General features: G+C 46.4%; 1 protein-coding gene across 2 annotated transcripts in view; it reads left to right on the top strand.

Moving 5' to 3' along the window:
- Nucleotides 1-1,636: 1,636 nt before the first annotated feature.
- The window catches only part of GALNT13 (polypeptide N-acetylgalactosaminyltransferase 13), a 205,012-nt gene continuing 192,258 nt past the window's right edge, over nt 1,637-14,390 (top strand). For both annotated transcript variants that reach the window (XM_075757377.1, XM_075757376.1), the window contains exons 1-2: nt 1,637-2,229; nt 13,901-13,993. The gene's annotated coding sequence lies outside the window, so the exon portion shown is untranslated. The remainder of the gene's footprint in view (nt 2,230-13,900; nt 13,994-14,390) is intronic.

Consider the following 14,390-nt stretch of genomic DNA (forward strand, 5'->3'; position numbering starts at 1 on the left):
ACTCTGTGGATTGTTATTTTCTTCTACCATGATAGTTCACATTTTCCTACTTGGAGCAAACATCCTACTATTAATATTAAAAATGAACAGAGAAAGACTACTTTGCACTTATACAGGCAACATCCATTTCTGCATCTTAACATACTTTAGAGGAAGCAATTAATGCTTACAACGCCCGTGCGAGGTTAGAGATAAAAAGCTGCAATGCAGAGAAATTGAGCTGCTCATCCTCAGAGAACCACGCAACTGTGGATTTCCAGTCTTGCACTGGAAATCATTTAATAGGAATCATTTAATACTTTCTTTAAAGGCTATATAACACATACACTGAACAGACCTTGTACACTGAAGAGGTGTTAAAAAATTCTGAGTGATCCTTTGGTATGTTTTGAGAAGAGAAACAAAGGCCATCAAATCATTTATTTCAATGTTATCTTAGAACATCCTGCTTTTATTAACTGTTTTGCAAGGAGAACAAGAAATACAAAGTGCCAAGAGGTTTCTCATCCTTATATCAGAGCAGCTGGTTTATGCAGTTAGTTTTCAGTGTCAAAAAAGGTATTATTGAACTGACAATAAAATGTTCTAAGTCAGGACTTTTTCACTTTGTGTCAGCGTTGCCAAGTCTGGTCACACAGAGTCTGGAAGAGGAGAAAGGAACGCACTGACATCCACCTGCTAGAGCAAAATGCAAAACTTCCCGGACCTTTTATCCTCTACCCACTGAGAAAAAAGTTATGGCCTATGCGATCCTTACCTGGCTGGTCACGTAAACAGGACAAATAGCTTTTTTTGTTTTGCTTTCCTTTTCTAATGAGTAAGGTTTCCCTCACAAATGTAATGAAATTTCAGCCAACAGTGAAAACATACTGCCACTTGTGATACAAGAGGCAGGGCCTCTAAGATCTATGGGCGATGACTTAAAAGACCTCCTAACTGTACGTGCATGGGAGCACTCCCCTGCTAGGATGTAAAGAATCTTTGGGTGGGGTGGCAGAAGCCTCCTCTGAATTTTACCTGAAGAATGGTGAAATACATCTGGTTTGGGGCATTTGTTTCAACAACGATTAATGGATTTATTTTTTTTTTAATGGAGAAATACAACATGTTGACATTTGACACGTAACCATAACTTACCATAGGTTCTCCTGCAACCAGGGCCAGAGGGTAGGAGTGGCTGGGTGCCTGGGCACTCCTGGAGTAATGGGGCAACCTGGGAAATGGAGAAAGCATTAACAATTGTCACCTGTAACGACGTGCCGAACGGGTGACCCGGTACCTCAGCTTCAGACAGCTGCCCCTTGCCCAGGACCCGTACCCGACCAAGAGCTCGCTGGAGTTGGGGCAGCGCCGGGGCTCGACACATCAGCCTGGCTCCACGGCCTTCTGCTCTCGCCTTACCCGGTGACTGACCTGACTACAATCGCTTTTCATGACGTTCATACAACTACGGGATCGCCTCTATTCTCGTGGGGTTTGCCCCGTTTTCTCCGCGCTTCCATCCGCCGGTGACCGCCTGGCCCTGAAGGGGCCGGACGGCCTGGGGTGGGCCCGGCGGAGACCGGCGCTCCCCTCCCTCCCTCCCGCCCCCACAGCGGCGGCCTGCCGCGGGGAGCCGCCGCCCGGCTCCGGCAGCTGGTTAGAGACCGGCCCGCGCTGTCCTGCGGGAGGGCGTTCATTTTCTCCAGGATCCCACCCGAAACAGGAGGGAAGGAGGGCCGCCCGTGGCGAGATCGCTTCACGGCGGGGACCTGGCGGCACCGCCCGCTCCCCTCAGCGCCCCTTCCCGCCGCCTACCCCCGCCCGCCGGGCCGCCACCTCCCGCCCCCTCCCGGCAGCAGCTATTTGTAAGGAGGAGCCGCCTTCCCACACCTGCCCGCCTCTCCCCTCCCTCCCCGCCCGGCCGAGACGGCTCCGCGCCCGCTGCAGGGACACCCACCTCGCCGCGTCCCCGCTCCGCCGGGCCGACCCCAAGTATCGCGGGAGCCGGGCGCTGCCCGCGCTGCCGCAGCCATTGGGCGGCGCGGCGGAGGAGAGGCGGCGGCTGACGACGCGCGGCCACCGACCTGGCGAGGCAGCGGCGCGGAGCCGAGCCCAGCTCTGGGGCCGCTGTCCCGCCTCGCTTCGCCTCGCCTCGGCGGCCATGAGGAGGAGGAGGGCGGCGGTGTCGCGCTCTGCCCCGGACGGGCGGCGGCGCTGCTGAGCGCGGGGCCGGGCGTCCCACCGCAGGTAAGCGGGGCGGGGGGCGGTCGGCCGGTGGGGCGGGACGGGTCCCGGCGCCGCCGACCCGAGCACGGTGCCCGCAAGGAGCGGGGGTCGCCCCCCCCCACCTCGTCTCACCCCCGGCTCGTTTGTCAACTTTCAGTGCGCGGTGTTGGCGGAGGGTCCGCGGGCGAGGCGCCATCCCCGGGGCCGGGGGGGGAGGACGGGGGGCGGCCGGGGCCGGGGGGCTGCCGCTGGAACCGGGGATGCGGAGCGCCGTGAGGCGCTTCACGGATAAAGCCGTCCTTACCCCATCCGCGCCGCCTTCCCCGCTGATGCCAGACAGGTTTTTACGGGGTAGAGACCTTTTTAAGCGGGGATAAGCCTGACCTGAAGCACCGGCTCTAAGCGGCGACGTGCGACGAACTGTGATTAAATCCGAGTCCTGGCTTGCAGTTTTCTCCCATGTGAACTGATACTGTCCCCGCTTTTAGAGGTTGCGAGAAAAGACGCGAGTGGCACTGGAAGCGTACTTACGGGAGAGCTGGAACGACGTCTCGGGCTGCCGGTTGCGGCCGTAGGTCTCCGGGCTGCCCGCAGCCTGTGAGCCGGGCTCGGCACGGCACGGCACGGCTCGGCACGGCTCGGCACGGCTCGGCTCGGGGTTTTGCCAGCCGCTTGTCTTTGCTTCGTGTGGCTGTCAACGGCCACAGCCCAGCGTCGATGAGGTTTGGCACCGCTCTTTGGAAGCTAGGGTTTTGGTTTTGTTTTTTTTTTTTTTCCTTCGGAACGTTACAAAGTTAGGATGCCGGCTGTTTTCCCGAGAATTGGGTAAAAACTTCTTCCGAGCGAACAGAAAATGAAGTTTATTTTGCAGCTTTTGATAAGAGATTTTATCGATCTGAAATAGTAAAAAAAAAAAAACAAACCCAAAAAAACTGCTAGAGCTCACGTTAATTCTTCTTTGTTGCAAAATGAGAATAGGCTGAATATTTGTTTGGATGCTCCTGGGTGACTGGAAATAGTAAAAGGTTAATAAGAGATTAAGACACGCTCAGAATTACGCAGAGGTAAAACAAGAGCCACAGATTACTTTGGCTGGCTGATGGCTACTGGGCTCTGAGGAAAGAGATGAGGCCTTAAAGCTTGTATTGTTTTTCAAGTAGTCTTTTTTTAATTTTCCTCTGCTGTGCCCTTGGTTGATTACCGGTATCTCAATGTTCTGCGTTCGTCAGTAAAACCGTGCAGCGGTGCTAAGGCTGCTAATGAGGACGGTTAAAAAAAAAGATACAACTTGAAAAGTGGCGCTTTAGATAATCTTTAGCAAGGCTTGTTACTACAAATGCTTTAAGATTTTTTTTTTCCTGTTGTTTATAAAGAGTGGGTTTGGATGGCATTAAACGGTGTAATACGGCATAAATTTGGATTCCCCTGGGGTTAGGGTTTTTTTGAGGCTTAGAAGTGATTTCTTCACTGAAGCATCATTCAAAGAAACAAAGCATGTGCTGTATCTCCCCGTCTCTGTGCTCATACACGAGTGATTAGTGTTTGCAAGTTCCCGGAGAGGAGTGTGCGCTATCGGGAGACGCTGATGCTGGTGGAACAGGGTGGAAAGCTAGACTCCCGCGCTCCTGTCTGACTGCGGATGAGCCGTAAGAAAATACGAGTGTAAACAACTATGCCTTCCATGCAGAAATGAAGACCGAAGGGGAGGATGTAAGCCTACGTGGTTCTGGGATTTGTGTCTGTTAACACCTGCTTCCTGCCTACCCTGGAGAATGCGATGATTTTCATGACGCAGAGAGGTGACGTATCTGGTCCCACCATCCGTACCCCTGAGAACCCTGTTCCGAGTGGAGGATAAGTTGTAAAAACATTCCTTATCACGTAGCAAAAGCTTGTGACCAGTTTGTATTTGGGACTGTGCAGAATCGGGTTGCGTTACTGTCCTTGTAATGTTAAGTGTGGTTGTTTTGGGTTGAGGCAAAATACAGTGGTGAGCTACCTAACCTCCCTGTCAGGTGACAGAAAAATTAAGGCCAAAGAAGAAAAGCAGGATCGTTTGGAAATAGGAAACCTTCTAATATTTTTCTATGTAAGAGACAGTTGTAGTGGGTTTTGTAAAGTAGCGGGTGAATTCAAGAGAATAATTTTCCTGAAAATATGGGAGAACAGAGTTCCATTTGCCTATACATCACTTTTATGAAGATAGGAAAACAGGGTTTGTTTCTTTTAAATCGAATACAGCAACAGCTGTGCGCTGTAACAAACCTGGTTTCCTCAAAAACTTTGAGATGACTTTAAAAAAAAAGTGGACAGTGCATATTCTACTACTTTTGTGATGATCAGTTTTAAGTTAGAGTAAGTATGACGTGACAAGTTATGGGTTGTCAGAAATAGCCTTTTTAGCATTCACAAACTTTTTGGTTTTATTCAAGACTGTTGTTCTGTTGGATTGGCAGAAGTGAGGGAGTTCTGATTTCCCACCATTGTAAATGAGTTCCTGTGGCCTTGGTACGTAGAAAAAAGAATCAACAGGTCCTTCTCTTCTCAAAAATAGACGTTTTCCATTACTGCTGGCATTCCTTGGCGAGCATGCCCTCCCAGCCCATGTCAGCAGGCATGCCTTACGGTCGCTCTTTGCTCGACTGATCTGCGGGGACTGCTGCTGCGCGCTGTGCTCTGACCCTTCTGCACTAGGACTGCACGGTGCTGAGCCTTGACCTGCGTGCAGGCAGCCCACATCTAGGCGATTTCTGGCGGTGCAGAGTAGTAAGGAGTCGCTCCTACAAACAGGACTTGTGCTGGACTGTCTTACAGAAGGCAGTGGTTATGTCTTGGGTGATGCTCTGGTTCCAGCTGTTTGAAGTTTTGGGTTTGTGGTATTATCTTCATGCACAAATATCTTTGTCCGCTTGATCAGCAGGATTGGTGCAATGTGAGTGTTTAGTTCTTTGTTGGCATTAGTGTAATGTTGGTAATGAGCGCGGCAGCACGGGCGGGATGGCTGGCCAGCTGGTTCTAGGTCTCCATGGGGCATGTGGCATCTGTGCTGGCAAGCCACACGTTTGTTCGTAGGGAAATCCTCGGTACGTGGCTGCTGCTGCTTGGGCTGTGTTCTTCCTCGGATGCTTGTCCCATAGCTTTTCCCCTGGTTGCTGTGTCGCTGCCGGGCTTGCTCCAGCATTTCCTTCTGGTTTGAAGAGCGAGAAAACTCGTCCTGGGTGGTATCTGTCAGAGTTGTCAATACCACTCAAGTACTTGTTACTTTTAATTTAACTGGTATGTGGGAGAGCACCCACCATCTGCAAACAGAATAAATATAGTCAGGTTAGTCTACTAACTAGCTGTGACGAGGTGGTGCAGCAGCTCGTGAGGAGATGCCTGCCGTCACCTGGTGGGGTTGTCCAGGTGGGTTAAAGGGAGGAGATGTCAGGTCTGGCTGTCAAGGCAAGCAGAAACCTGTGAGGTTGGAACCAAAGTTCTCGGATTTGTTTTTATCTGTTACTAGATGGGCTGTGCTTTGGGGAAAGAACGTGGAAAAAAGACTGAGAGGAGGACTTTGCATTTCTTCTGTGAGCTTCCAATGCATAATAGCACCTAGGATTGTCTTCTGGTATTTGGATATTGAGTTTATGCCCATATTCTTTTAGGGTCTTTTTTTTTTTTCTTAGTTGGCTTTACATTTTTAGTGCTTTGTGCCAACGTATTGGTAGAAACAGCTGGGTTTAGTACAGGGTTAGTGTCTCAAGGCATGGACTTTAAAGGAGAGAGTAAACCCAGATAAATTCTTCACAGATTTGGCATCATTTGCAAGCTAAGTGGCTTATGGTGAGGTGGCTCTGAACACAAAAAGCTTTTCTTTTCTGGATGTTGGCGATATGGTACTTTGAGGTGTGGATTCTGGGAGAAACTGGTGCTAGTCATTGCCTGACTCTTGTCTGAACAAAGCAAAATAAAGGGTAGACTTTTATTACAAAGAAGTTTGGTTAGATGAGTTAATAAGTCTTTTCCACTTTAATTTCTGAGTCATGGAAATGCATTTTAAAATGAAGAATAGATCTATTTTTAAATGTCAAGCAGCCTATTTCAGGAAAGGAGAGAGGGATAGAAACTAATTCTTAAAACACAGAACACTGGATAGCTCTAACTAGAGATACCTGGCTTTTTTTGCCCCTGCTTACTAAATGTGAAAGAGCTTCCTGTATTGATCTTGGGGATTGACAGTTCTAGCATTATAAGTTCTTCAGATAGCTGTGCATGAATTAATAAACTGCTTGTGGTATTAAATGATGATTCATGGCTTTTGGAGAGTATAGTATATATCAAGGTTTGGTTAGATCAATCTAGTCACAAGATTCTTGTGGGCAAAATGTATTTTCAACATGTTTATTTTAAAATTAAGGCATACCTTAGAAAGATAGGGTTGCAAACCTTAATAGTTTTTAAAGCAAATCTGCCTCTTCAGGTTTTTTAATGATAATTGCTCTCATAGCAGCTCTGATAAATTTAATTTATAATGCAATGTAGCAAATCTTACCCAAAGCTTAAGTGGTGGATGTTAGCTTGTTAGATCATGTTCCGTGATACCCTGGTGCTGGTATGCACGGATGCAGTTATGTTTTAATGGAGTTTTGTCAGTTCACGCTGGCTAATTGCCATTCGGTGCAGTACCGCCTGCATTGGACTCTGATTCTGCAGCAGAGATTAACAAAAAAAATAATGCCACATCTTTCTGTGACTGGCGCTTAAATATTGTTGTTGTCTGCCTTTACTCCTGCAGCTTCGGTGAATCAATCACAGGAAAGCTACGAGCAATGGTAGCATTCATTCTTTGATTTATTAGAGGTGAAGGCTGGAAATTTTAGATTTCAGATGAGCCGAACTCTGCTCTGCCTTCCTTAGGTGTGAAAAAGATGTTTGTGATAGCTCTTATTTCTGCTTGGGAATTTCGTCCAGCAAACTTCTGATTGCTCTCCAGCTGACCTACCCGTCTTTTGCAGAAGTCGGATCCGACTGGCTCTGACAGAGCAGATGTGTACTATAGATCAGTTCTGAAAGGTTGAAACGCTGCTTTACTAGAGGCTTTATGGATGCTTTTACCACAGAGTTGCATTCATTTTTTAAAAATTAAGTATTCTGCTAGTATCACGAGCTCAGTGCTCAGTAATATGTACATCACTTGGGTGTCAAATGTTGCATTATAACAAGGATTTGTCAACAGCAGTAATTTAATGTGTCTGAGTTAACCGGTTCATAAAATGATCTGGTATTCTCACAGATAGTACTTCTGCGGTCAGTATCATCACGGTATCTCTGGCCATCCAAAGGCTGCTGTTTCTTTGCCTTTAGCCTTTGAAAGAAATTCTTTTGCGTATGTACAAGAGGAGCACTTGAAAGGCTGTGAATTGAGATGCCCGCTAACATATAGACATGTCAAAGGGGATAAATTTCAGTGCCGACTGAGGTGTTAAGTTACATATGTTAAAAGGATGGTCTACATGACAAATAACAGATTCACTAGAAAATGCAGCATGCCTTGGTTAAATAATGAAAAGGCAAGAAATTACCACTGGAGTCATAACAGTAATGTAACTCCATCCACTTACTCATGTGTCTAATGTGCCTGCTGTCTGAAGGCCGTGTACAGGAATGGATACGGACCCCAAAGGTCAAGCAGGGCAGTTTTCTGCCCCCTTCCCCGCCCAACAGCATTTTCTTTTTTTCTACCTCAATACTGTTAATTTAGAGGGATGTAAAGGAAGAGGGGAGGAGGAGTTCTGTTTGTAGCTTGGTGCTATGCAGAGGTATTGGGGAAATGGTCTCTGTGGAAATGTGCAGCTGTGTACAGTGGTATTTAATCAAACCTGTGCTGTAAACCGCCTGTACAAATAACAGATTATCAGCAATAGGCGTTTTTGATTCTGTTTTTCAACTGCGAAGCGTGCACCCATGGCGTGTGCTACTTAACTGCGGTAATAACCGTGATGTGATTTGGAAACCCAGCTCTGTCCCTTGGCCTCCGAGACAGCAAGCCGCTGCAGTGGCGGCGCAGGTATGGCTGGGGCATATTTTGCTGTGTTTTCTGTTCCTCTGCTGCTGTCACCGTACGGTTGGTGACAGCTCTTCTGGCACACAGCAGAACTGGTTTAAGTGCATGCTGACCGGGAGGCAGAAGCAGGCCTCCTTTTCCTTCTCCGGTAGGACAGGCTTCATGGTGCCGTTGGGATTCCCGGCTGTTTCGTTATTCCCCTAGGCGCTGCCCAGCACATCCCTTCTGCTGCCGGCCCGTCCCGCGTCAGGTGCTGGGGGTGGCTGAGGGAGCTGGGAACCAGGCGGCAGGAGAGGAAACAAGCCCTTCCCCTCCCCAGGAGCAAGCTCCAAAGCTCCCTGCAGTCTGGGAAGCCAGGCCGGTGTCCGGAGTTACGCCTGCCGCGTCTGGTGAGCGATGGGAAACAGGGGAGCGGCTGGGCAGCTCGGGGGGCTTTCGGCAGAGCCTGGTACCCAGGGGAGCTGCCCCCCCCCGGTTGCTAAGCAACCGCTGCCTGATGCTGTGCTGCAGCACACTGTACATGCATGCAGATGTGGCCACATCTGGCAAAGGAAGGAGGCGTAGCATTTCTCCACGCGTCCTGTACGTGTTCCTATAATACATGGTAGATGAAGCTGCATTTTTATGAGGCCCTAGCTCCTGCAGGCACTTCATCAAGCTTTTACGGCTAACATTAAGATCAATGTTGACTTGAAAAATGATGTTCAGCTATATTTTAGATTTCATTCCACAAGAAATTGACTGTTTTGTTTTGAAACAAGACTTTCATAATAATAATATTTTGCAGTTTGTATCCTTTCTTATCTAAGCGTCTGGACACCATCAGTCAGTTTTGGTGTTCCTGGGAGTATAGATGGCTAACACAAGTTGCTTTGCACGGGTTGCAGTCTCCCAGGTCTGGGAGATCAGACTGAGATCAGAGTAGTTTTGGTATTAATTTGGAAGATGTAATCACAAGTCTAGGATGTAGATGGACTCTAAGGTTCTAACTGTGTTTTTGTATTAAATCAGTAAAAGTGCTGAGTGATAAATTGGGCAATTCTTCCGATTTTCACTGGAGGAACTTTTGTAAACAGTCTATTTCTGTCTTGCTCGTGGATTAAGACAATTCATATTGAGCCTTAAGAGTGGCAACAGATTCAGGGGCTGTTCCAGGATGTGCTCACACTGATTTACAGAAACTGGCCATTTGAAAATGTGTGGAAAAGACTATTCTTCTGAAAACTATTCTGAATATTGTTTTTGCATGTAGTGCTTGAAGAGCCACTGTGTTGGACTTCCTCTTACCCCCACCCTCATTTTCCTGCAATTTATGTCTCTTAAGTCCACAGCAGAACCTGAAGTTGCCACAAGGCTCACTAATAAATGTGAGGGCAAAAAGCAGTTGGAGGAAACCACTGGTCTGTGAAACAGGTGGATGCTCCTCAGAGGAGCCCAGATCAAGGTAATCAACAGGTGTGTTACAAAAAGCCATGCTTGGTGCTTTGGAAAGGTGTTGCTCTGGCTAGAAGTTTTCTGTTAATGCCTCGGATGAAATTTTTACATGCAGCATATTTGCAGTTTTAATACTTTTTAGTCCATTAAGTCACAAGACATGGAGATTATGCTTATTCCTTACAGACTTGGAGGTCTGGGGGTGGCTTGGAGGGATCCAGGCAAATGAGACCTAGCACTGGAAAGGGACCGGCTCCTAGTAGGAAAATACTGCTCAAGAATTGGGCGTTTCGTTGCATCGATGCACTAAGGTGGGCTACGTGTCACGCGTAGAACGGTGTGACTCCAGGAATGTCACCAGGGGAGCAAAACTGGTGAATGCTTGTCTGTGCTCCCATTGTTTCTAACAGAAGGGAAAATATTTTTTTTAATCTCGCAGAGATACTGTGAAAGTGAATTAAAAGCTTTTGAGGCAACTGGATAGAGTAGTGATGAATGCTTTGAGCCCCTGAGAAAATTTAAATATTCTGTGCATGGCTTGGCTGGTATGAAGTAAAGAAGGCATGGGGTCGTATGGTGAGTTACAAGAAGAAATCCTGAACAGTTGCTTTGTTTTACCAAAACTGAACTGCTGTCTGCACTCAGTGGGCTCTGCAGATGGGGTTTTTTTAGTACACAAGAAAGGCGAGTCAAGGTTTTGCAGCTATCTTTTAATTCTGCCAGTTTTTCAGAGCTTGGATTTGCAACCTCCATAACGTTCTCTTACCACAGCATTTTTACTGTGGCAGTTTTAGGAAAAGCTGGCAATGCAGATGACTTCTAAATTTGCATTCTGTTTTCTATTATAAAACCCTGTTTTTATTGCTTATAACACTGCCAAACTGCAGGTTTTTGGGGCAGGAATTTCCCTTGCTGCTTTGCTGCTAGATTCTTTTTTCAAATTAGCTTTATTCTTAGAAGTGGTAGCTCAAAACACCAGCATATTTACCTTCCTCCTCTTCCTGAAAACCTTGTTACTCTACTTTAGTGCAAAAAAACCCCAAACACCTTGCCTTATTCTTTGAGAAGCTTCATCTGTTCTGAGGTCTGGAGGGAGGGGGTGTTGGTTATGAGAAGAGCTGACGTGGCTGGAGATGGCGGTTGTGTTGAAGTTCTTCCAGTTGTGGCTGTTGGCACCCAGGTGCCAGCAGTGCCTGCCTGGTGTCCTGCGCAGGTTTTGCTGCGGGCAGTGCTGAGGAAACCTGGAAGGAGCCCGTGGACTTGAGCACAGGCAGGAGGAGAGCCAGGCTAGGAGGGAAGAGACTGAGCTGGGCAGAAGAGCCTGGCCCTTGGAGAAAAACAGGTATTTATTTGGCCCCAAAGAGGGGAGAGAATCAACCTCTGGGGATCACCCAGTTCCGGCTCGTTGTGGGGTTTTTTTGGTTGGTCGGTTTGGGTTTTTTGAGTGCTTGAACTGTCAGTGGTCCTCTTGGCATAGAGCTGATGCCTTCCTTGCGAGGTAGGAATTGAGCAGTACGTGTTCAAACCATGCGCTCGTACCCGGGTGGCTTCTGCTCCAAGTGCAGAGTGAGCGGGTCAGTGGTGTCTGTGCTTGGGAGGAAGGTGGAGAAGATGTTTAACGTGATTTTTATCATAGCCACAAGTCTTTGCTTAAGTTTCTTATTCACTGCAAAGAATGTTGGAAAGGCAGCCAAAGGCACGCTGCTGCCTTATTTTTGTTTGGGTTTTGGGTTAGCAGCCTTTGAATCTAGTTCTTGGTGTAAGCCTTTGCATCTGGTATTTTTTGTTTAAGATATATTAATTAATATTCTCTCTGAAGGAATTGTAATATAAAGCATTTATGGGGACTGAACAGCATTCCAAATCCACGAGTGTATTGAGAGGAACAGGGAGATTTTGGCAGAAGCGTCCAGATACCAGTGTGAGGTGGTCAGGACCACAATGCAATTTCTTTGTTCTGTGTTTTATAATATCTCAAATTGCAGAAGGAGAACCTTGCTCCTATTTACCTAGCCCTAGCTTTGTGGGTGTGTATATATATATTTTTTTTTAAATTTCTAATGCTTGCTGAAAAATGTTGTCTTGGCTAGTCAAAATGACTGTGAATTTTTTTGTGAGGTGTGAGGTTCGGGGAAGGGGAAGAAAGGGAGAGGGGAGATACTTCCATCTTGAAAGAGCTAGATGGAAATAAAAGAATCCAAATCATAAACTTTCATTTTATTAAAAAAAAAAATCATTCTGGCTGAAATGATGATTTTTTTTTTTCCTTCAAATTCAACTCAAGCACTTGATTGAAGAAAAAAGATCAATTAGCAGCCTATCTCAGTGATGCATGTGTGTCCACTTGGAATTCAATATGCATGCACTTTTGCTTATTTTATTTGTTCAAATAAACCTGAATTTGAAATAAGCTAATTTTGCGGTTTGGTTGTGGTGAGCAGGTACCTCCAAGGAGCAGGCACTTCATCAGGGGGTCTTCCGCCCCGCGTCCCTGGGAGCTCTCTCCCACCCCAAATAAATAACTCTTGCGGCATGAGTTTGAATTTCGTGTTCCAAGAAAAAGTGGGAGACGTCCCCCGCTGCCTCGGGCTTAAGGGCAGGACAGAGTTCCTGCAGGCATTTGTGCCTACCTTGGCGGAGTAACTGCCTGGGACTGCGTCGGCTGCCGAGTTACGATAGCTGCTCGTGGGTCTTCTCTGGGCAACAAAATATTTAATTTCTTCCTTAAAAAAAAGGTATTTATAGGATATGAAGAGTAAGCTTGGCTATTTGCCACCGGTAATCCTCGCTTTTGTAGCGAAGCAACCCGGGGCTGGATTAATGGTCAGAGCTTGAGGCCGAAGGCATTCTGCAGCGCTGCCTGTCCCCGGAGGGAGATGCTCTGCGTGTGCCGAGTGGAAGTGCCTGACTTAGCTGGGCTGGGAAAGATTGACGGGGCATTTTTTTTTTTTTTTTCTCTTTTAAGAAAGGGGAGGAATATTGAATCTAATCGTTAATGATTGTAAAAAAAAAAAAAAAAAAAAAAAGACATTTGCCTTTATTGCTGCTAACTCTCTAACAGCCTGTTGCACTGCCGTTACTCAGAGACCCGGGAGCTGTGCGGCTAGCTCACGCATCGCAGCAGACTGCGGTGGTTCCCGTACAGACTAGTTCTTTGAAAACAGCACAGCTTTGGAAATAGGGGACTCTTCCAATCACCCGTCTACGCTTCTGAGGTTTGCTTGCTTATATTAAAACAAGAATCGATGAAGACAAAAATTCTTCTGTATTATTAAGAGCTTGGGGAGGAAGTGCCTTTGTATCTCAGCTGGTGCTGAACAAATAACTATTCTGCTCAACGCTACAAAAGCAAATTACAGCCACCATGGTGACAGAGGCTGCGTGGGGAGGGTTAACACTTCAGCTGTTTTCTCCTCTCCTTTTTCCTAGTAAAGATCTCTGTTAATTTGTTTTTCCCTTGTAATTTTCTTCCTATAATTAAACTGTTCCTGTTGACTAGCATGAAAATGAATTGTGCTAACCTGAAACAAGTATTCCTGAGCCCTAGAAATTTTAAATCGACTGGCTGTGAATCACTTCAGCGAGAAAAAGAGCTAGCGGTTGTGATGCTATTGAAGACAGATGGAAAACTTCATTAATGATTACATAGTAAAATAGCGCTTCGAGAATAATTTGAAAAACTGTATTTAAATCATTTCATCTCATTGGTTCAGATGAAGTGTAATTAAAGTGTAATGTACATTTCTTGTATTTGGGAACTATTGAAAACGACCTGTTTGGAAGCCCCCTCGGCACTGTTTTTCACCTGGTGTGCTGCTGCTTAAACCAGGAGATAGACCGGACTGGTTGTCCCGTTCTCGTCTCCCCGCGTGCTGCGGGAGTTGACGTGAGTGTGGGAGATAACTTGGGGAGGGACACGGACACAGGAATCCCTGTCCCTGGGAGGTAACGCGGGCGGTGAGCTGGTGTGGCGAGGGTGCCATGGGCTGTAAGAAAGCCGGGCCAGGGGGGAGTTACCAGTTGTGATGCTGCTGGATTGCAAAGGTGAGGCTTTCTCAGAACTAACGCCGTTATGAAATTACATTTAATTAAGATAGGGAGGTTAAAATGTGGACAAAACTTAGGAGGGCTTTTTTAATTATAAGAAGCTTCTTTATAGTCTAGAAAAGACAGTCAAGTGGTAAGGGCTTTCTTCTCTTTGTTTTCCTTCAGGAAAGTTACCCGGCGGTTCAGCGCTAAGATCGTGCTTTGGGAGCATGGCCGAAGCAGAACTCCCCATCTCGCGGTGGAACGCAGTTTCTAATGGTAAGCGTACGGTTGTAAATACAGTCAGCTAACTTAAAATCTGCCTTGGGAGTAGATACCGAGGGTTTTGTTGGCCAAACTGGCTCTTGCCAGTAAGAACCTAAATATGTAAATGGGTGACTGAAGCATTCTTTTGCAAGGCACTTTTGGTGGTAGTAAGATGGTGGTCAAAACTTTTCTGCGAGATAAAAATTAATTTGCTTTTTAGTGTTCAGGGTATTTAAAATAGCATTATAAAGACATTATTTGAGGAAAACAAAAATTTCAGTTTTGTTCTTTGTGTTACTATATCTAATATTCATCATTATATTAAATATAATCATTATAATATTTTATTAATTATAATCGTCATTATTATATTTTTTATATATATATAAAAAATCAACTTGTGTTTCTA

Source organism: Balearica regulorum, chromosome 6, assembly GCF_011004875.1.
Source record: "Balearica regulorum gibbericeps isolate bBalReg1 chromosome 6, bBalReg1.pri, whole genome shotgun sequence".
Classification (NCBI taxonomy): domain Eukaryota; kingdom Metazoa; phylum Chordata; class Aves; order Gruiformes; family Gruidae; genus Balearica; species Balearica regulorum.